Raw genomic sequence first — 23,641 nt, forward strand, 5'->3', positions numbered from 1 at the left:
AGTGGCTTTGGGGGAATCTCAGTAATCTCATTTGGCTGCTTATGCTAATCACATTTTGCAGTCTCAAATTTCTACCTCCCTCTGTTGTCTATAGACAGAGGCAGATATTGGTATTTTTATTTCTATTTATAATTTCCAAAGTCATGGGCTTTTCAAATGTGCTGTCAAATTTCACCCATCTTGATTAAGATTCCACTAATTTTGGAAGTCCAAGTAATGCTAACAATAGCTGCAAAAAGATCATCTTTTTAAAGCCAATCTTTTCTTTCCTGGTAAATTCAAAAGCAGATTATATAAAAATATTTGTAAGGGGCAAAAATGCTTTATATTCCATTAGAAAGTAAAAGTTTTCATGAACTTCAGAAGTATCCTTTCTAGCCCAATCTAGATATGTAGATATGTCCTGCCTTGGAGGATGATGGATGGATGGATAGATAGATAGATAGATAGGTAACAGATGGAAGGAAAGGAGGGAAGGAGGGAGGGAGAGAAGGGAGGAAAGAAAAGGAATCTACACATCACTAGGCCCAGGGACCTACTGCTCTGGTTTGCAAATATAGAAACTTGATATGCTTGATTTTCTTAGGATTGATGAGCCTTTTGGAAGCTGCTTCAGTCTAACAATCTCATACAAAAATACTTATTTAAAAAATTTTATTGAAAATCATTTAAAAAAATAACCTAGAAGAAATCTCCCTGACCAAGATCTAAGGCCAACTACCTGCCTTCTTATGGAAAGATGCAAAGGATGTATTCAACAGTAAAGTTTGGTTGGTAGAGAGAGAATCTGAACCTGAGTTGGTATTCTCTCGCAGAGGTCACTATTGTTATTATAGAAAGAACAGAAAATGGAACTGCCAGAGTAAGTGAGCTGATGGCTGAGGCAGAGGATGCAAATGACCCCTCCCTTTATAGGGTCATCACATGCAAGATTTGGTCCTCAGATCTCAGAAAGTACCACACCTCAATGCAGATGACACAATCACAGAAGATCAAAGAAAGGATAACTCTTGTTAATGTAATTCACAATAGGTGGGTATATATGCTGGTAATCAGCACTCCTCACAAAATACAGCACTCCTCACAAAATATTCCTGGCTCTCCACTTTTCTGATATGTGGTAGGACTGTTTCCCCACCCTACTGATGTTAGCCATGCTCAGTATTTTAGCTAAAAAAAAAAAAAATGAAGTGAAATGTGTCACTTTCAGGCTGAAGCTCTAAGAAACAGAGTGTGATTTGCCACTTCCTCAGCTTGGTTATTGTGGATGTACAGGTTTTGGTGACTTGCAATGACCATGCCCTAAAACAACCTTTGTTGAGTGCATGTGTGTGAAAGAAAGAAAAAACGTAATTGCTGGATCAAGCCACTCAGATAGTAAGGTTGTTTATTACAGAAACATAACCCAACCTATCCTATCTGTTGTGGTACACAGCCCAGAATTTAAAATTATTTTAAATTAACCCTACTTGGATTCAGTGTATATTGACAACCCAACTAATACGCAGAAGTTGTCCTGGTGTTTCTATAATCAGAACAAAAGGAACTAGAGGGTGTTGTACGATGCCTGAAGAAGCACAATGAACTAGGACTGCATTGTAATAGAGCATACTCTTTGGTGATTGCATTAGACCTACTTGCAAAACACCACAGCTCATTCACTCATTCATTCATTCACCAAATATACAGTGCTTACTATTAATATATACCAGAACCTGTTCTGGACCTTGGGGATACAACCATGAAAAGATTGAGATAGTCCTATACCTTTCAGATGTACTTATTATCTTAGCCTTACTCTGATTCCAGATTCCATGAAGATCATGTACATTTCACCAACACAGAGTCCTTTATCATAATTGCTTAGGCTGCCACTTACTTGTTCTAAACATACCCTCTCATCAGTGCTTCTCAAACTATTGGGTTTCTTTTCTAATCCATTCCAGACTAATACTTTTGCAAAATACAGGGAAAATATAATTAAATGCAATAAAAATAAGTTACTAGAAAAATAGCTCATGAGGTTGGATGTCAATGTAATGTCAATAAGCTATAAAAGTTTCTAAATGATCACTTGCAATTTCTGTACTTATCTCCTCCAGGAGGACAAAAGGTTCTCAATCACTGATCTATGGACCACACTTTGAGGAGGACTACTCTGGACCAGCAGGGAGGACTTAAGCAAGCTATGTTTTCTGTGTTCATTTGTGAAACCACCTACCTCTTACCAAAGTTATAAAGTTTTGTATGTTGTGTAACCTCTTCAGGTCAATTACCCATTGCCCATTTAGCTCACCAATATGTATTATTACTTAGTTAATATTTTTAAAATCAACTCACTCTTTCATATGGATACATTTTAAACTTCTCCATGTAGATGACAAAAACAATTTCACTTGCCATAATAAAATGTAACTGTATAAAGAAGTGCTTGGAGTAAGTAGTTATTCAAGTCTAGGGAGATGCGGTTGCCTGCTCTGAGATTTCAAATCTCACCAATGTCAAAATGAAATCTCCTATTTGACATAATCAGAAAAGTAAGAGGAAATTAAAAAGAAGGCCTTACTCATTATGTGTTTCAGTGCTGCGTAATACACTACTTGTGTGCCATCTAAACCATTTTAGGGATCAAATGGTGGTCTCATAATCAAATGGGTAACTGTGATTGAGCATCGGTGTCAAATATCACCACTTCCTTTCCTGGTACCTGTCTTACAGACAACTAATGCTATGGACCATAGGCTCACTTCAACTTCTGAAAATAATATTTTCCCCAGATGTAAACAGTACCTCTGAGACTGGGGAGTTCTACTGCAGCATCTGGCATACCATAAGTATCAAACAAATTTGTATTTCCTTCCTTCTTCCATTAATAACCAGTTTCTTTTCCTGATTTAAAAAAAATGTGTTTCTGCTATATTTAAAATGGATAACCAACAAGGATCTACAGCACATGGAACTCTGCTCAGTATTATGTGGCAGCCTGAATGGGAAGGCAGTTTGGGGGAGAATAGGTATATGTATAATTGAGTCCCTTTGCTCTTCACCTGAAACTATTGCAACATTGTTAGTTGGCTATACTCCAATACCCAACAAAAAAGTTTTTAAAAATAAAACAAATTTATCAAATTTTTAAAAAAAGAAAAAAAAATATGGTTAATGATGGAAATTCCCCCTTGGGCTCCCTTGTAGCTACAAGGGAGAAAAACTAATTCTTTCCCACTTGTATTTTTTTTTTTTACTGTTGTAATTATTTAATCATAATCCACAACTATAACATTGGTGATATCATCCAACAGACCAGAGATTTAGTTTGCTATCTGTTTTCACATGGCTACAATTCTCACCAACTCAGAGCGTTACTTTAGCACTAGGGAGCAGAGACTCCCCAGGACAGAAGAAGAGTCATTTAACCAGTTGTATGTCTCTATGTATTACTCCCAACTAAATGTGAGATCAGGGCTTCTGTATGCTCTAGGTTAAGCTGTGAATATGCACAGGCTAGAAAATATGATTTATGTTATATTCTCAGAGACATGGCTATAAGCTGAATCTTCATAACAAAACAGTCCTTCCACAAGCATTTCTTACCTAACACTGAACTTTTATCAAAGAATTTTTTTTCCAACTAGCTGTTTCAAATAAATGCTAACCATACAGTGTCTCTTCTCTCCCTTCAGGATATACAAACCACAGAATTCCGATGACTCACCCCAAAATAGCTTATGAATATGCCAAGGGCGGAAGGGCATGCTGTTTGGTTCTTTAAAACTTCCTGCCAAACTGAAGAAACTGAACATACACAGATATTTGGGGACTAACTATGAGTAATAATGAGAATTTAATCCCTTTCAGTCTTCTGGGTTAGCAACAGCTTGCCTAACATGTCCGGCAACATCCTGTTTGCTACATGTGACTTCTCAAAAAAATAATAATATAATATTAATAGCACAGTGTTTCATTGTTAAGACTGCTGTTATCTATGTCAGTGGTTCCCAAACATTTGTAACCATTTGTAGATTAAGGTCATATATTGGAAAAACTGTCACTAAAGGCTTAATAGAAAAAGCATGTTATCAGTTTAACTTTGAAATTTAAAACAAATAAAGGATTCAATGTATAGAATTTTAAGTCTGCATAAGCCCTTAAAACGGGTTTGAATCTCAGATATGCCACCTGTAGCAGTTACTTGAACCCTCCAAGTTCTAATTTCCCTATATGTAAAGTGAGGATGATAATGATGCTATTGTTAGACGTGTATGTAAACAAAGAGTACTGCTAAGTGAATAAGTTATCTAGTACTAACAAGGAATCTGAAGACCACAACCATTAACTGACCTAAGAAGGGTCACACTCATCAGTCAAGTGCCAGGACAGAGCATTTTATAAAGCTGTGGTTAAATACAGTCTCCGGAGCCAGTCAGCCCAAGTTCAAGCCCCAGTTTTCCCATCTGCTAGCTGCATCACCTTCAGCAGGTCACTTTTCTATGCTTCAATGTTCTTATCTATAATATTAAGATAATAATAGTTCTTTTATCACAGGGTTGTAACAGCTTAAAAAGAATACAGGTAGCAGTGCCTGGCACATAATAATTAATCAACAAATACTACCACCCCCAAATTGGAAAGCTCTGGTTCTTCAAAAAAAAAAATTTTTTTTAACTAAAATAAATGTCAACAATGACAGACATTTTTTTAACAGTGACAGTTATTAAAAACTTGATCCAGAAAAGCAACCCAAACTTTAAACACACACACACACACACACACACATACACAACACTTAAGATAGTTTACAAAGTGATTAGAATATTTGCAGATGTCTTTACAGGTCAAGGTACTTGTGCTCTACAGCCATGTTGATGTGTCATCCTTCCCTTTTCCTGTAGAGGAAGGATACAAAACAAAAATATTATACACAACAACCCCAATTACTAAAGAGTCACCTTGATTAGAGTTTGAGAAGAATGCCATCATCCAGCTGCACTTGACATTCGTGGAAGAAGCTTAGTGCAATGGGAGGAGCATCAGACTCCCCTTTTCAGTCCAGGCTCTGCCGCTTGACCAGCTATAGTAAGTTGCTCAGACTCTGAGTTGCCATCTGTAAAATGGGAACAGTAGACAGAGACTACCTTATTATAAATACTATAAATTCTTTTGATGCAAATTAGCACTAACTCCCCCGCCACAGTTCAGTTCAGTTCAGTCGCTCAGTCCTGTCCGACTCTTTGAGACCCCATGAACTGCAGCACGCCAGAAACTGCTTACCACATATTTGTTTAAATAATAAATAAGATACAAATTAAAGATTTTAGGATTTATTGTGTCCAGTCCCGAACTGACACCACTATATCCCTACTCCCACCCAAATAGTACCTAATTTGAAAATCACAGATGTAGGCCCCTCCATTGATGGCCTCCAAGTGTTAAATGACTATAGTCGTTAGCTCCTTAATAAAAAGCTTAAAATGATGACAGTGGTATAGATAAAGAACTTCTTCCCAACTCATCATTTGTTTTTCAAATAATAGACATTTGTACCGTCTTAAAAGTTTTGTGAGTGATTTTAACCCCAATTTGAAACCAAGTGGTCAAAGGACCTTGGAAACCATACTCCCTACCCTCAATAGACATCATTTCCAAAAACAAGAGAAAAGAGGGAGGTGGGAGAGGGATTGGGATGGGGAATACATGTAACTCCATGGCTGATTTATGTCAATGCATGACAAAACCCACTGAAATGTTGTGAAGTAATTAGCCTCCAACTAATTAAAAAAAAAAGAGAGAGAGAGAAAAAAATATCCACATGGCCTTTGTACTCCATTTGTCTCTTGAAGCACCATAAGAAATAAATGGGAATGTTTTGTGATTCGGGAATAGGTTGTGGGTTTGGACAGGTATGGGCTCTTACAGCTCCTCACACCTTCAAGGAGAAAACTTGCTGAACAGAACTCTGCTTAAAAACTTTAGGGATCCCCACTGTGCAGACTACTTACTCTGATCATGTCACAAATGAAGATCAGATGGAGACCGCCCTTCAGGGTTGCACATGTTTGCTGGCACAGCATTCTCACTGCGTCAGAGCCTCACCTGACACTTACTCATTATTGGATGAAAAGCCAAGGCCTAATAGTGTTGATCATGTGTAACTTGCCAGGTCCAGCCAAGTATCCCAGGCCCTTTCAGAAATAGTCCGCCAATTTGCTTCCCCACTATACCCTGAAATATTTCTATGCCTGTAGCCATCACAGACTCCTAAAATCTCCTGTCACTATGAACTTACTCCTGTCTCTTCTGACGGTTCTCTTCCTCCATTACAGCCAGCTTCTGTATCAGACCTAATGCAGACACTGGGAGACTCTTCTCTGTGGGCTTTCAATAAATATTTATTCAACTCTATTTTGTCATACTCAGAGATAATAGGAAGCAAGGATTACTGTATTTCCTAAATGCATCTTAAAACTCATTGCCTAGGGTCAGGATGATAGCGGGTTGTTTCCTTACAGAAAAACCAATTTTCTCAAATGCACTGCCTTCATCAGCCTCAATGCAGATACTGTATATTATTCAAGGTTTATAAAAAAAATTCAACATCTGCCATAACAGCTTAAGGTTCCAAGGCAGAAAATCTGAATCAGTAACAAAATTCTCCCCAAGTAATACATGGTTCTTAAATATCAAATAAAGAGTCAAACCTGTCATGAAATATGTATTGGACAAAAACAGCATAGTACCAGCTCTTGTTTCTGGATATTTCAAACAGTATGTCCTCCCATTTTCCATCGTGGATTCCCTGTCATTACTTTGTACACACTCTGTGCTTGCAAAGTGCTGGGAGCATAGATACATATCTGGGGGCTTTTGTTACAGAAATAAAAAAGAATTAATATGGGCTTGCAAGAGAAGCAAGAAAGGAAGTGAAAACGGAAGCAAAAAAAAAAAAAAAAAAAAAAACCAAACCTGTGACTAATCAGCAATCTGTTCCATGAATATAAACACTTCGGTATCGTTTTTTTGTGTATTAACATCTTAAATCTAAAACAAGCCTATGAAGCTCAATTCTGTGTCCAGCCTGGACAAAGATAAACTCTTATCTGTCCTCTGCACCTGTAACCGTTTTGACTTATACATAGTTTGCCCTTTTACTTTGCTTCAGGGTCAGCTAAGCAGCAGAAGAAATGCCTGGGATCACATTGCTGTTGTGACTAATCGCTACAAAGAATAGTGCAGGAGATGAAAGGGAAACCACCTCCAGAGCCCTCAAAACCAGGAGCAGAGAGCCCAACAGCCTATCTGAAGACAGATAGTACAATATCTTAGTATAAGGTTTAAAATGCACTGTCCCAAATCAATCCCCTCATTAGAAAGTTACATAGCCTCAAAAATCATCATTATGAATTTTATCTGCTTAGTCACTCAATTACGTCTGATTCTTTGAGACCCTTTGGACTTTAGCCCTTCTCCAGGGGATCTTCCTGACCCAGGGATTGAACCTATAGCTCCTTCCATAATGGACCTAACATTCTAATATAATGCTATGTCAAGGCACAGGATAAAATCCAGGGCAGCAAAAAGGAAAGAACATGAATTTTGGTAGCCTGGCAGATACAGTTTTTAATCTCAGTTCTGCCACTGACTTGCTGAATTAATGTAGAAAGTTAGCCTGCTCATGCTGCTTCTCTTTTCTACATTTATAACAAAGGAGGACATAAGAGTTATCTCATTGTATTATCGTGAAGATTAAAGAAGATTAAAGCCTGGATTTTGGGCAGTACTAGACCTGACGATACAGTGTTCTAGGTGTCAGTGTCCAAAGAAATCCTCTCTGTGTAGAATATGTCACACACACAGACACAGTCACACATGTGCACTTGCACATAGGCTTATAATTTTTTTCTAACTAATGCATTTCTGCATTAGGTGATGCTAGTGGTAAAGAACCTGACTGCCAATGCAGCAGGCTCAAGAGACGTGGGTTCAATCCCTGGGTCAGGAAGATCCCCTGGAGAAGGAAATGGCAACCCACTCCAGTATTCTTGCCTGGGAAATCCCACAAACAGAGGAGCCTGGCAGCTACAGTCCTTGGGGTTGCAAAGAGTGGGACACGACTGAGCTCACACACACAATGCATCTCTGAGTATGCAAAAAAGCCAGGGAAATCCTCAGAGGCCAGAAAAAATGAGAAAACACGTATGCAAAGAGGGATGCAGGTGCTTGAGACAGCATTTGTTTGTGGGCATCTTCTTCTCTGATCCACGATCAGAGAACCAGCAAGGTGGGGCAAAAACCTAAATCCAGGATTCTCAAAATCACCTTCAGAGGGGTATTAAGATAGTTCCTATCACCTTTAAATCTGAGTGATAAAATATATATCTACCCAGAAGGTTACTAGCCATAATCCTGCACTCACAAAGGTTCACATTTGTTTGAAGCTTAAAAATAAAAATAAAACTGAATATTTAATTTATGAGATTTCTGGATTGGTGATACCTCTCCTTGATCCTCCCCATCCACTCACACCTGACAGAAGTAAAGATAAATTCTTTCTAGAGGAAAGTACTTTAAAGTCAGGCCTCAAAACATTCCCACAAATAAGATAGCAAGGCATATGGTGTTTGCACACAGTAAAATCAGGCATTACAAATAAAAGTCAGTAGAAATATTAAATTTTAATTTAACAAGTAGTCAAAATATGAATGTGTGATAAACACTTTAAAGAAATAAATAAGTACAAAAATATTCAAAAGGAAATGAGACTGTAATTACCAGGCAGATTTTTGAAAAATAAAATTCCTAGAAATGAAAAATATAATCATTTAAAAATTAGAAATGCACTGGGGGACATGAACAGGCAATACATGGGGACATGTTTAGCTTTAAGCTTGTATCATTGATCCATATTTTTTTAGAATTATTCTTTTCAACAGCTTTATTAAGATATAAACAATATACAAAAAACTGCACATGTTTAATGTTGTTCAGTTTGAGGAGTTTGGAGATGGGCGACACCCATGACATCATCACCACAATCAAGGGACTAGATACATCCAACATCTCCTAAAATTTTCTTGTGTGCTTTTTTACTCTTCTTTTTCCTTTTTTTGTGGTAGGAACTCTTAACATGAGCTCTACCCTCTTAACTAATTTTGAAGGGCAGGATACTGTATTGTTAACTACAGTGACTATGTTACGGGGCTTCCCAGGTAGGGCTGTGGTAAAGAATCCAGCTGCCATTGCAGGAGACACAAGAGAAAACTGGTTCCATCCCTGGGTCAGGAAGATCCCCTGGAGAAGGGAGTGGAAACCCATTCCCATATTCTTGCCTGGAAAATCCCATGGACAGAGGAACCTGATGGGCTGCAGTCCAAGGAGTCGTAAAGAGTCGGACATGACTGAGCGCACACACTCTATGTTGTGCAGAAGAGTTTTAGAACTTACATATCTTTCTTAACTGAAACTTGCTGCACATTGAACAGTAACTGCCCGTTTTCCCCATCCCAGCCCCTGCCCCTGGAAACCACTATTATATTTTCTGTTTCTATGCATTTGACTTTTAGATTCCTCATGTAAGTGGAATCCTATAGTATTTGTCTTTCTGTGACTAGCTAATTTCAGTCAGCATAATTCCTCCAGATTTATCCATGTTATCATAGACGGCAGGATTTCTCCCTCTTTTTTATGACTGAGTAATATTTTAAGTATATAAAATATGTATATTTATGTATATAAAATATATATTTATGTATGTATATCCATTCATCTGTTGATAGACATATTGTTTATTTCTATATATTGACTATTTTAAATAATACTGCAGTGAATGTGGAAGTGTGATCCACACTTTTTTCATTGAGAAATGAAATATAATGATTTTTTAGAGCAAGGGTTCTTTTTCAACTTATTTATTTTTAATTGGAGGATAACTGCTTTATAATATTGTGTTGGTTTCTGCCATACATCAACATGAATCAGCCATAGGTATTTTAATACATATGTTGATAGACATATTGTTTATTTCTATATATTGACTATTTTAAATAATACTGTAGTGAATGTGAAAGTGTGATCCATACTTTTTCCATTGAGAAATGAAATACAATGATTTTTTAGAGCAAGGGTTCTTTTTCAACTTATTTATTTTTAATTGGAGGATAACTGCTTTATAATATTGTGTTGGTTTCTGCCATACATCAACATGAATCAGCCACAGGTATTTTAATACATATGTTCCCTCCGTCTTGAGCCTCTCTCTCACCTCCCACCCAACACCACCCCTCTAGGTTGGCTGGATGGCATCACCGACTCGATGGGCATAAGTTTGAGTAAACTCCAGGAGCTGGTGATGGACAGGGAGGCCTGGCATGCTGCGATTCATGGGGTCTCAAAAGAGTCGGACACGACTGAGCGACTGAACTGAACTGAACTGAACTGAGGTTGTCACAGAGCACCAAGTTTGAGCTCCCTGTGTCATACGGAAGATTCCCACTGGCTATCTGTTTTACATATGGTAACATATATGTTTCAGTGCTATCCTCTCAATTCATCCCACCCCCTCCTTCCCCTATTGTGTCCACAAGTCTGTTCTCTATGTCTGCGTCTCCATTGCTGCCCTGCAAAATGCTCATCAGTACCATCTTTCTAGATTCCATTATATGCATTAATATACAATATTTGTTTTTCTCTTTCTGACTTGCTTCACTCTGTTTAATGGACTTAGAGCAAGGGTTCTTAATGGGGGTCATAACTCAAAGAATTCAGGGAGTCTGCAAACTTGAATTAGAAAGAATTTACATATTTATTTTCATTAACTATGATTTAGCATGGCTTTCAGAGTGTAAACAACAAACCATAGTATCGATAGTAATAACTTAGACTTTTTATCAATATAAATCTCAGATACTTTTATATCACACAATCACTATTTCATATGTCACAAAATGTTGTCTATTTTCATCTCACAGAATCACATTACTCATTGTGATAGTCCTATATATTTCCCTGTTTCTTAATGTATTAATTTGAAAATATGTATCTTCAGTTCAGTTCAGCTCAGTCGCTCAGTCGTGTCCGACTCTTTGCAACCCCATGAATCACAGCACACCAGGCCTCCCTGTCCATTACCCACTCCCAGAGTTTACTCAAACTCATGTCCATCGAGTTGGTGATGCCATCCAGCCATCTCATCCTCTGTAGTCCTCTTCTCCTCCTGCCCCCAATCCCTCCCAGCATCAGGGTCTTTTCCAATGAGTCAACTCTTTGCATGAGGTGGCCAAAGTATTGGAGTTTCAGCTTCAGCATCAGTCCTTCCAATGAACACCCAGGACTGATCTCCTTTAGGATGGACTGGCTGGATCTCCTTGCAGTCCAAGGGACTCTCAAGAGTCTTCTCCAACACCACAGTTCAAAAGCATCAATTCTTTGGCGCTCAGCTTTCTTCACAGTCCAACTCTCATATCCGTACATGACCACTGGAAAAACCATAGCCTTGACTACACGGACCTTTGTTGGTGAAGTAATGTCACTGCTTTTTAATATGCTATCTAGGTTGATCATAACTTTCCTTCCAAGGAGTATATTACTATGTCATAATTTTTATATTTTTGATAATTATATTTTAATATAATTGAATTCTTTTATAGTCTATTGTATATTATCCTACCTGTTTTTAAAAATCTCTATTTAGAGAAGTCCCTAGGCTGCATGGGACAGACAAAGGTGTTAGTGGCATAAGCAAGGTTAGAATAATACCACATAAACAAACTCAGGAAAAAAAATTTATGACCATCTGCAAATTTAAATTAAAGTGAATTCCCTTTGTATTTTTTAACTCTAAAATTGCCCCTTAAATATAGTCCTTGGACAAATTTTACTAAGTATATTTTTTGGGGGGCTTTCAAGTTTTAATATAAACGTTTGTCACAGTTTTAATAGTGAAAGAGGAAAGGAGTGAAGAAAGAAGTGAAAGATTTGTTTTGCAATTTATCAAGCTATTTGCACTTACCTCCTATCTTACTAAAAAAGAAAAAAGAATATTTGAATATCTCTACTTTCTTTTAGTTGTTTTCAAGTCACTCATCTAAGAATTTATACCAGAAATAAAGCAAATTTTCAACCTCTTGAGGAAGTAAATCATTAGCATATACTATCTGACATTTAAAATATTAATTTTCAGAGGTTTCAACATAAGAGTCTGAGTTTGGGTATCTTATAATTTGACAAGGTTGCTTTATCTCATTCCATCTTAGGTTCTTCATAAAATATAAAGTTCAAATACTTTCTCTTCACTCTGATATTTTACCCACCTCAGCTCCCTCTCTGGACCTTTTCTATGGCATTCTATCGTAGTCATTGGAGTTCTTCATGTTTGTGTCTCAGGTTCATTAAACACCCCAACCAGAACTTCAAAAGAAGCTATGAACAGCAGCACTTGTTCTAACTGGAAGATCATCCCGAGTTGTCCCCTCACCCCCACTGTTTACTCTTGAAAGGTTTGGGCCTCCTTTCCTCTTCAGTTCTCAGGTTCTGGCATAATAACCCAGCCCTGACGTCAGCATCTAACCCTCTGGATCCCAGGCCATTACCAAAATACTTATGCTTTGCCGTTCTGACTCTGCAGCTCTGCTCACTTAGCTAATCCTGTCTGGGATGAGCCTTCAAATTCCCAGAGCACAGGGCTTTGGGCTTCTCTGCCTCTTTTCCTATAATCCAACCAGATCTTGAAGGATCTATGCCATTAGCCACAGTTGAAACAGGGCTGTTAAATGACCCCCTGTATAATAGCATTGATCCTCTCCTGAAACTCAAATAAAATTAACCTCTTGTTACACTTTCAAAGGTATTTTAGCAAAATGACATATCCAGTAAAACAGGAAAGTGACCTTTTCTGAAAATTTTCTTGGAGGATAGAGAAATAAAGTGAATTACACCTCACAGCTCCAGCTTCCTCATAGCTCAGTTGGCAAAGAATCCTCCTGCAATGCAGGAGATCCAGGTTCGATTCCTGGGTTGGGCAGATCACCTGGAGAAGGAAATGGCAACCCACTCGAGTATTCTTGCCTGGAGAATCCCATGAACAGAGGAGCCTGGCAGGCTATAGTCCATGGGGTTGCAAAGAGTCAGGCATGACCTAGTGACTAAACCCCCACCACCACCACCACACCTCACAACCCAGAGAAAAACTTCCAAAAAATGTTTTCAATACATCTCTGTCTCCCATGTCTGTACACCATACAGCAGTAGCCCTGTCTCTCTCCTTTTCTCTCTCTCTCCCTCTCTAGTTCTCTCTAAATCTCTGGCTCATTGCTACTCTCTAAAGTCCATGAAGCCATAAGAAAGATATCTGTGAACTCACATGAAGTAATATCCCAAAGATATTGTAAAGTGACTGATGATATAAAGCATAAAAGAATATATAGTATGCTACTTTTGTGTAACAAAAGACAAGGATGTAAGAAATGGTACACATGCCTGCATACTTCACAAAAAGAAATAGAAAGGAGAAACCTAAAAATAATGAAGTAGGTTACCTACAAGGGGTGAGGGAAACAGAGTAGAAGGGATATGCAAAGCAGTGACATTTCCCAGTGAATTTCTGTTTTTCTTAGTTTTGACTTGAAATTACATTAATATTCTACATACTCAAAGAATGAACATATATATTTTTAAAAGGATAAGGAGAAAAAAACCAAAACAAGTGAACTCAATATTATTTCAAAAGAAAAACATAACATTGTAAGGATGAGATGGCAAGGAAAGAACTTTTAGTTATGATCACAGTATTTGGCATATTAGTATTTGACACTTGACATGATCAGTCTTGGGCAAACTATAAAGCAAAGGGTAGAAGACAGTAGACACATTTTGAACTCTTTTTAAAAAAAAATTATTGGAGTATGGTTCCTGGGTTTCGGAATAACGGAAATGTCAATATGCTTACAGACACAGTATACTGTCTACACCTTTGTCACCAAGAAACTATTTAGGAAATTAACTTGTAAATTGAGTAATCTTAATGTGAAAGACATATCTATCTTTTTTTTTGAGAGAATTTTCCTAGATTCAGTTCAGTTCAGTTGCTCAGTCATGTTTGACTCTTTGCAACCCCATGAATCGCAGCACGCCAGGCCCCCCTGTCCATCACCAGTTCCCAGAGTGTACTCAAACTCATGCCCATCGAGTCAGTGATGCCATCCAGCCATCTCATCCTCTGTTGTCCTCTTCTCCTCCTGCCCCCAATCCCTCCCAGCATCAGGGTCTTTTCCAGTGAGTCAACTCTTCCCATGAGGTGGCCAAAGTATTGGAGTTTCAGCTTCAGCATCAGTCCTTCCAGTGAATACCCAGGACTGATCTCCTTTAGGATGGACTGGTTGGATCTCCTTGCAGTCCAAGGGACTCTCAAGAGTCTTCTCCAATACCACAGTTCAAAAATATCAATTCTTTGGCGCTCAGCTTTCTTCACAGTCCAACTCTCACATCCATACATGACCACTGGAAACACCATAACCTTGACTAGACGGACCTTTGTGGGCAAAGTAATGTCTCTGCTTTTTAATATGCTATCTAGGTTGGTCATAACTTTCCTCCCAAGGAGTAAGCGTCTTTTAATTTCATGGCTGCAATCACCATCTGCAGTGATTTTGGAGCCCCCAAAAATAAAGTCTGCCACTGTTTCCACTGTTTCCCCATCTATTTGCCATGAAGTGATGGGACCAGATGCCATGATCTTAGTTTTCTGAACATTGAGCTTTAAGCCAACTTTTTCACTCTCCTCTTTCACTTTCATCAAGAGGCTTTTTAGTTCCTCTTCATTTTCTGCCATAAGGGTGGTGTCATCTGCATATCTGAGGTTATTGACATTTCTCCCGGCAATCTTGATTCCAGCTTGTGCTTCTTCCAGCCCAGCATTTCTCATGATGTACTCTGCATATAAGTTAAATAAGCAGAGTGACAATATACAGCCTTGATGTACTCCTTTTCCTATTTGGAATCAGTCTGTTGGTCCATGTCCAGTTCTAACTGTTGCTTCCTGACATGCATATAGGTTTTTCAAGAGGCAGGTCAGGAAGTCTGGTATTCCCATCTCTTTCAGAATTTTCCAGTTTATTGTGATCCACACAGTCAAAGGCTTTGGCATAGTCAATAAAGCAGAAATAGATGTTTTTCTGGAACTCTCTTGCTTTTTCGATGTTCCAGCGAATGTTGGCAATTTGATCTCTGGTTCATCTGCCTTTTCTAAAACCAGCTTGAACATCTGGAAGTTCACGGTTCACATATTGCTGAAGCCTGGCTTGGAGAATTTTGAGCATTACTTTACTAGCGTGTGAGATGAGTGTAATTGTTGCGGTAGCTTGAGCACTCTTTGGCATTGCCTTTCTTTGGGATTGGAATGAAAACTGACCTTTTCCAGTCCTGTGGCCACTGCTGAGTTTTCCAAATTTGCTGGTTAAGTAGAAGTTATTCAAGAAGGTCTCAGATTTGTGGGTTAAATCAAAAGTTTGTCACTAATGCTTTTCCTGACCTCCTTGACAATACTAAGTGAACATTTCTTTTAGTCCAAGAAAGTTGACCCTATAAGAAGATTCCAGTTGTACACCTTTTGTTCACCCCAGGCAACCTCCTATTTTGCATCCTACCTCACTTGACTTAACTTTTTGGCACCAAACTTTTTCTTTCTCAAAGTTTTCTGTGTCAAAAATAGTTAGCGGCTTTAGTAGACCAATACATTTTGAAGAGTGGCTTCTTATAAATAAGTATAAGATCTTAGCCTGATTTTCTTGTAATGAAATCCTTGTAATGAGGTATGGCCACGGGTTCCTTCCTGGGACCTAGGTTCAGATGCTATCAGCAGCCAGCCTTGTGAAACACACACACACCCATCCCCCAACCCCCACCCCACCCCCACCCCTAACCCATCAACAAATGACTCATCCTGCTTCCTACTGGTAAGGTCAATGAAGAATGGAGTGGCCAAAGCCCCAACAGGGGGAAAAAAATCTGAAAGTGGCAGCCAAGGCACCATCCTAGGCTGTTAAACCTATATTCATTTGAGGATCTGACTATAATCAGCTTGCCAACAGTTCAGCAAGGATGGATGTCCTGAGAATTCAAAACAGGAAAGAGACTTGGATGTCATTCAGGTCCTAGCTCATTCTTCAGAGATCAAAAGTAAGGTTGCTCAAATGAATTGCTCAAGACAAAACAGTGGCACACCTAGATCTAAAACCCTTTGGTTTAGATTCTAAAATTTTCTCTGAAGCAGAAGTTGTGTGGTGATGATTTTGACATAAGCTGCTTTAAACAGCTAGTGGATATAAGGCACACAAGTTATTAAATTTATATGAAGAAATTATTGAAGTAAAATTCTCAACTTATGAAAATCATTACAGACGAAAAACCAATGTGTTGTAAAGAAAATGAAGAAAATTTGAAGTATAGCATGTTAGCTGTGAAAAAACAGTGGACGGTTATCTGCCTCAAAGATTTTACAAGGGGTTTTTTGCTGTTGGGTTTTTTGAGGCTAGTTTTCGGGGGAAGGGGAGAAGTGTTCTATTGTTATATTTTGGTTTAGATTGTTTTCAAACAGCGGCCCCAGAAGCACCTTTTCATTCCTAGGAACTCAACCGCATTTTGAAAACGCCCATTTATTTCAGTCTCCTTGTTTTACTAAAAGGAAACTGAAGACCAGACACCAGGGCTGCTCGGTAAGAAGCAAAGACGCTTTCTTAATGAAGTAACGAAACAAAAAGACTCTGTCAATCCATTCTTACGACGTTGCAGAGGGCAGCAGGGGAGGGGCGAGAATGGGGAAGAAGTCGGGGAAAGGGTCTATCTCCGAGCCTTGCGAGCTGTGCCCAGCCCTCCGCGGGGCGTTCAGCCCCGGACCAAGGCCGGCGAGCCTGCAGAGCTTAGCGAAGTCAGGCAGCCACCGAGCGTCAGAGCGACGCTGCGCGACTCCGCGGCCTCCAGGAGCCTGGGAGGTGCCCGCAAGGCCCGATCCGCCCAGCAGCCCGGAGCCGAGGAGCGCAGCAAGGTGCGGGTTCATGCATGGAGCAAGCGGCGGTATCTGTCACTCAAGGCAATACCGCAGGAGGTTGCAAAAATGGAAGCTCTAGTCCCTATGAGGATGGAGTTTATAGTGGAGTTAAAGATGTGTGTGTCCCCGGAAGCAAATTCTTAGGAGAATGTTGTTGAGATGTCCCAGAACTGGCTGGCATATATGGAAATCCTGCTGGATTGTCAAGGTATAATGCAATCTTCAAAGGTGTTTAGTAAAAAAATGTCTGTAGGTTACTAGGGGTTTGAGAGATAACAACTCAGCTGCATCACAGTTGTTTCAGAAGAATGATGAATTCAAATGCCTTGAACCCACATATTAATCCTGATCCTAGGGACCATGAGAAACTGATGTTCTGACTAGGAAGGTGACTGCATTACTTAAGTTATAGGAAAGAATCATCAACTGGGGGATTTGTTAAAGAACCCTTCAGGTCCAATGCTCTTTTTTCCAAAAGTTAAATATTTAAACCAGTCAAAACAGACATTCATTTATCTTACAGTTAATACTTTCCCAGATATATTAATGACTCATTAATTGTTTATTTCATACAACAAATTTTATTGACTACCACGCTCAAAGCAGTGTAAAAGATACAAAGGAATACTACAAAAGGGTCCTTTAACAGTCTGCTAGGGAAAAAATATGTAGACAACCCATTCACTTGTAAATCAATACACCATTATGAGCCACAGTGGACATAAAAGCTTAGTTAAAAAAAATCAGTAAGGAAAGGAAAAGTTACTTTTTATATGATATGGAGATGAAATGATTGGAAGAAGTCCTGTCAGCGTCTTCCATTACACCATACTCCTAAAATTAATTCAGAAGAAATAACAAATTAAGCGTTTTTTAAAAATCATTATTTCAACATGAAGCAAATTTAAATATATATTACCTTAGGATGGGGAGGACTTTCTGAGTAAAACTTCTAAAGAAATAACAATAAAAAATACTGATAGGTTTTACTGTAAAAATGTAAAACTTCATTGGAAAAAACAAATGAAATTAGAAGAAAATACTTAACAACATAAGGTACACAAGAAGTTTATGTCTTTACTATAGACAAAGTTTTTACAAATCAGTAAGATGAGCCCTGAAATAGAAAGTTGGTTCAGAATCATGCCAGGCAAAGAATTAAAATTATAGATAGAAACATTTGAAAAATAATTAAAAAAAAAACAAATTGAAAGATAATTCATTCTCACAAAAAGCTAAAGGAAAGATGCAATATTTCATATACCATTTTATTAAAAGTTACATGTTATTTTTTATACTAATGAAGTTGAATTAAAATAAGTACTCAGTTTCTAGAAATTAAATTGGAAAACAATTTCTGGGGGATAATTGGGGAATATATTTAAAAAATCTTACAAGCATTCACACTCTTGAACACCATAATTCTATTATAGGAAATCAAATTAAATAAATTTTACACAAATTAAAAAGCAAAACCTATAAATTGACTTTATAAAATAATATGCAATTAAAAGTAAACATTTTGCAACTTAATCTCAAAGATAATATTTATTTTTCCTGTAGTAGATCACATCTCTCATTATCACCACCATCATTATTATTATCAAAATATTATTACTAGACATGTTTCTTCAAATAAGTCTATTATAATTTCTGAAAACTTCTCACATTTTTGCCTAATTATAATAAGTGAAATATGTTGTTTAAAAATATGTGAAATAAGCAAATCTGAATATGGGTTGAAAGTTAAAATTGTTAATTTTGTAAATTGGGATAATGACATACTCTTTCAGCTAGCAATGCATAATGAAGTGTGTATGAGTGAAATGAAACAATGTCTGAAATTTGCTTAAATACTAGCCCCTCCCTCAAAAAAAGTAAGGGTTTAAATGAAACAAGATGAGAAAAATATTAATTATTCTTGAAGCTGGATAATAGGTTCATGAGAATTTATTATACTTATTCTCTTCTTTTCTGTATGCCTTAGATTTTTCACAATAAAAAGTTTTTTTAAATGTCAGTGGAATAGTTTTATCAGCTACCAATAAAGATATATTACAGAGACAAAAACACTGTCCTAGAGAAATCATACAGAATGACACCTTCTAAGCAGTAGAATTTTTTTCTCAGTACTCTATTTTAACAAGTACATCTTGTTAAAATGTAAAACATCTCCGGCTTTTGAGTTATCTCCCTTCATTTGGACCTCTCACACATTATTTTCCTTTTTAATAACAGTTCATGTCACTGCATGAGTGCTAGAAGTGGGTCAAGAACCACAGTGGAAATCATTTTTTAAATCTCAGTATATCTTAATGCTGCTTATCATATTTTTATATTTTTGTTTATAGTGTTGGCTCATAGAGATTGCGGAGAAGGCAATGGCACCCCACTCCAGTACTCTTGCCTGGAAAATCCCATGGACAGAGGAGCCTGGTGGGCTGCAGTCCATGGGATCGCTAAGAGTCGGACACGACTGAGCAACTTCACTTTCACTTTTCACTTTTCATGCATTGGAGAAGGAAATGGCAACCCACTCCAGTGTTCTTGCCTGGAGAATCCCAGGGACAGGGGAGCCTGGTGGGCTGCCGTCTGTGGGGTCACATAGAGTCAGACACGACTGAAGCCACTTAGCAGCAGCAGCAGCATAGAGATAGCAAGGGAATTTCAGAAAACAATCTACTTCTGCTTCATTGACTACGCTAAAGCCTTTGACTGTGTGGATCACAACAAGCTATGAAAAATTCTTAAACAGATAGGAATACCAGACCACCTTACCTGCTTCCTGAGAAACCTGTATGCAGGTAAAGAAGCAACAGTTAGAATTAGACGTGGAACAACTGACTGGTTCAAAATTGAGAAAGGAGTACTTCAAGGCTGTATATTATCATTTTATTTAGCACCTACGCAAAGTACATCATGTGAAATGCCAGGCTGGATGAATCACAAACTGAAATTAAGATTTCCAAGAGAAATATCAACAACCTCAGATATGCAGATGATACCACTCTAATGGCAGAAAGTAAAAAGGAGCTAAAGAGCCTCTTTATGAGGGTGAAAGAGGAGAGGGAAAAACCTAGTTTAAAACTCAACATTCAGAAAATGAAGATCATGGCATCTGGAATAGAAGGGGAAAGTGGAAGCAGTGACAGCTTTTATTTTCTTGGGCTCCAACATCACTGCAGAGGGTAATGACAGCTATGAATTTAAAAGACACTTACTCCTTGGAAAAAAAGCTATGACAAAGCTAGACAGTGTATTCAAAAGCAGAGACAACACGTGCACCCCAATGTTCATCGCAGCACTGTTTATAATAGCCAGGACATGGAAGCAACCTAGATGCCCATCAGCAGATGAATGGATAAGGAAGCTGTGGTACATATACACAATGGAATATTACTCAGCCATTAAAAAGAATTCATTTGAATCAGTTCTAATGAGATAGATGAAACTGGAGCCCATATACAGAGTGAAGTAAGCCAGAAAGATAAAGAACATTACAGCATACTAACACATATATATGGAATTTTAAAAGATGGTAATGATAACCCTATATGCAAAACAGAAAAAGAGACACAGATGTATAGAACAGACTTTTGAACTCTGTGGGAGAAGGTGAGGGTGGGATGTTTTGGAAGAACATCATGTATATTATCTATGGTGAAACAGATCACCAGCCCAGGTGGGATGCATGAGACAAGTGCTCGGGCCTGGTGCACTGGGAAGACCCAGAGGAATTGGGTGGAGAGGGAGGTGGGAGGGGAGATCGGGATGGGGAATACGTATAACTCTATGGCTGATTCATATCAATGTATGACAAAACCCACTGAAATGTTGTGAAGTAATTAGCCTCCAACTAATAAAAAATAAAAAATTTTAAAAAAAAAGCAGAGACATCACTTTGCTGACAAAGTCAAAGCTATGGTTTTTCCAGTAGTCATGTGCAGATGTGAGAGCTGGACCATAAAGAAGGCTGAGTTCCAAAATTGTGGTGCTAGAGAAGACTCTTGAGAGTTCCTTGAACTGCAAAGAGACTCAACCAGTCAATCCTAAAGGAAATCAAATCTAAATATTCATTGGAAGGACTGATGATGAAGCTAACACTCTAATACTTGGGCCACCTGATGTGAAGAGTGACTCACTGGAAAAGACCCTGATGCTGGGGAAGGTTGAAGGTGAAAGGAGAAGGGGATGGCAGAGGATGAGATGGTTAGATAGCATCACCAACTCGATAAACATGAATCTGAGCAAACTCTGGGAGATAGTGAAGGACAGGGAAGGCTGGCATGCTGCAGTCCTGGCGTGCTGCTGTGACCATGGGGTCACAAAGAGTCGGACACAACTTAGCAACTGAACAACAAATATAAATGTATGTACATATCTTATATTTTAAATATATAACATTTATGAAAAGTATATTTTATATAAGTATATTGTGTATTTATTAAATTGTTATAGATTTTTTAAAGCTATATGTTTTTAAATAAGTCAGTATTCCCATCAGTTACAAATAGAAGTAAAGATTCATTCACACAACTGTGGTCAATGTCAGTATGCAAAAAACTGCTCCTACCATGCTATATCCTGTAACATTTCTCGTTGCCAGAGCTGAGGACAAAGTTTGAGAGACCATTAAGATAGGATGGAATGATATTTCTCCTGTGTTATTTCAATTTTGGTCTTCTACCATAGATTTGGGATATAAGGCAGATAGAAATATATCATTATAAAAGATGAAAAATCTTGCTCAAGAAAATCTCTCATCACTTCCAAAGTGGTATGAGATTTCTGCTTATGTATGGCAAGCCTTGTCTTTGTTAGTAGAGAGCCCTGTCCTGGAGTCTCTCTTAAACTTGTTAGTCTGTTTTAGTGGCAGATTTGCCATGCATGATCTGCAAGTACAATGGAATTTGAGACCATCAAGCTTGCTTGATTCTTCCACATCCTTATGATCCTTACTCAGCTCCGAACTCTTGACTCTATGACCCAGCCTTGCCTGTACCTCCATAAAGTGAAAGTGAAGTCGCTCAGTTGTGTCCAACTCTTTGGGACCCTATGGACTGTAGCCCACCAGGCTTCTCCATCCATGGGATTCTCCAGGCAAGAATACTGGAGTGGGTTGCCATTTCCTTCTCCAGCAGATCTTCCCAACCCAGGGATCAAACCCAGGTCTCCCGCATCGCAGGCGGACGCTTTAACCTCTGAGCCACCAGGGAATCTCCGTGTACCTCCATAGGTCTTGACATTTGTAAGTTCCCTCCCTACTGTTTGTTCCTTCGACTTCTCTCAACACACCTTGTTTTATCATGCTTTCAGTTATTCCCCTCAGCCTTTGCCTTGCTCTAATAAATTGTACACCACCACTCCTAGTTTTTCTAGCCTCTCTGCTTTCAGGCCACTCTCCCAGCCACTCTGACTGCAACCCAGTAGAGAGGAACATGGGTATCTGGTGCTCCCAAGGCTACAGACTTACGAAGGCTCATCTACCAGCTCTAAACCAGTGATTCTCACAGCCATATCACTTTGACAAGAATTTATAAAATAAATTCTGATGAGATGTATTTTCTAGGGTGTTTTTACCATCACCTTGGCCAGGAGGAAAGGATGTGGGCTTCATTTACAGTTGTGGGGACAATGAAGCACCTTTAGAATTTGGTGCATTTCAAAGGTATGACTTCCGTCTCACTCACTAAGTTCAGATATTGCTTCCTGATAATCAGGAAAATGAGTAAAACTTAAACCTGAAGCTAAAAACAAAAGTTTCATTTGAGTCAATGGTTTTTAACATTGCCATAACCAAATACTACACTAAAAAAGTTGACCAGATTTTTTTTGTTTAATTAGAATTTTACTTCTTTTCCCCCAGTTTGCATTCAAACATTGTGTAACTTAAAATCCTTTCTTTTCAGCTATTCACTTTTCCATGAAACATATTCGCCTAATGACTCTGTTCAACTCAGCAAACATTTGGTAGGCATCAATTATTTTCAAAATATTATAAATGCAAAACGAGTCATAGTAAGTATAGCTAACAGTTCTTGACTGCTTACTCTGTTCAAGGTACAACAATTGCCATATATTATTTTATTTAATTCTCATAACAACACTATGAGACAGAGGGGATGCTATTTTCAGCTGCCAAACTAAAAATTACCTATAAAATTATAAAACCTTAGACAATTAAATTTAGACATATTCTAAAGTATTGTCAAAATATATTTATCAAACTGATGAATGACATGTGAAACACAAATAGGCAAATATGTAATCTTAGAGGCAAATGTGCAGAAGACTACTGCCCATTTACTTAGACTTTGAATTCATAAACAGTCTCTGCCATTTATGTCCTACTATAGGCATTTCATTGTTTGTTAGCATTTCTTCCAGGAGTTGGAAAGGTGTGAGGATAGGGGAAAAAAATAAAAGGAGAAAATAGAATTCAGTACTTTTCCACAGCTACACTCTGGTGAGAAGTTTGTTAGGGATAATTGGAAATGACAGATTCAACTAAGATTTTGAATTCCCGTAGTCCTTGAGATTCAGATTTACATATTGAATTTGAAATTGAACTAGAAAGCACTCACATTTTTTGACCACTTGTAAAAGCTA

At 38.1% G+C, this 23,641-nt stretch overlaps 1 long non-coding RNA gene across 1 annotated transcript in view; it reads right to left on the reverse strand.

The window, feature by feature from the left end:
- Positions 1 to 17,697: 17,697 nt before the first annotated feature.
- LOC122685821 overlaps positions 17,698 to 23,641 on the reverse strand; it is a 76,502-nt gene continuing 70,558 nt past the window's right edge. The window contains exon 4 of the long non-coding RNA XR_006338555.1: positions 17,698 to 17,866. This is a non-coding gene — a long non-coding RNA (uncharacterized LOC122685821). The remainder of the gene's footprint in view (positions 17,867 to 23,641) is intronic.

The sequence above is a fragment of the Cervus elaphus genome, chromosome 29 (genome assembly GCF_910594005.1).
Source record: "Cervus elaphus chromosome 29, mCerEla1.1, whole genome shotgun sequence".
In the NCBI taxonomy this organism is placed as follows: domain Eukaryota; kingdom Metazoa; phylum Chordata; class Mammalia; order Artiodactyla; family Cervidae; genus Cervus; species Cervus elaphus.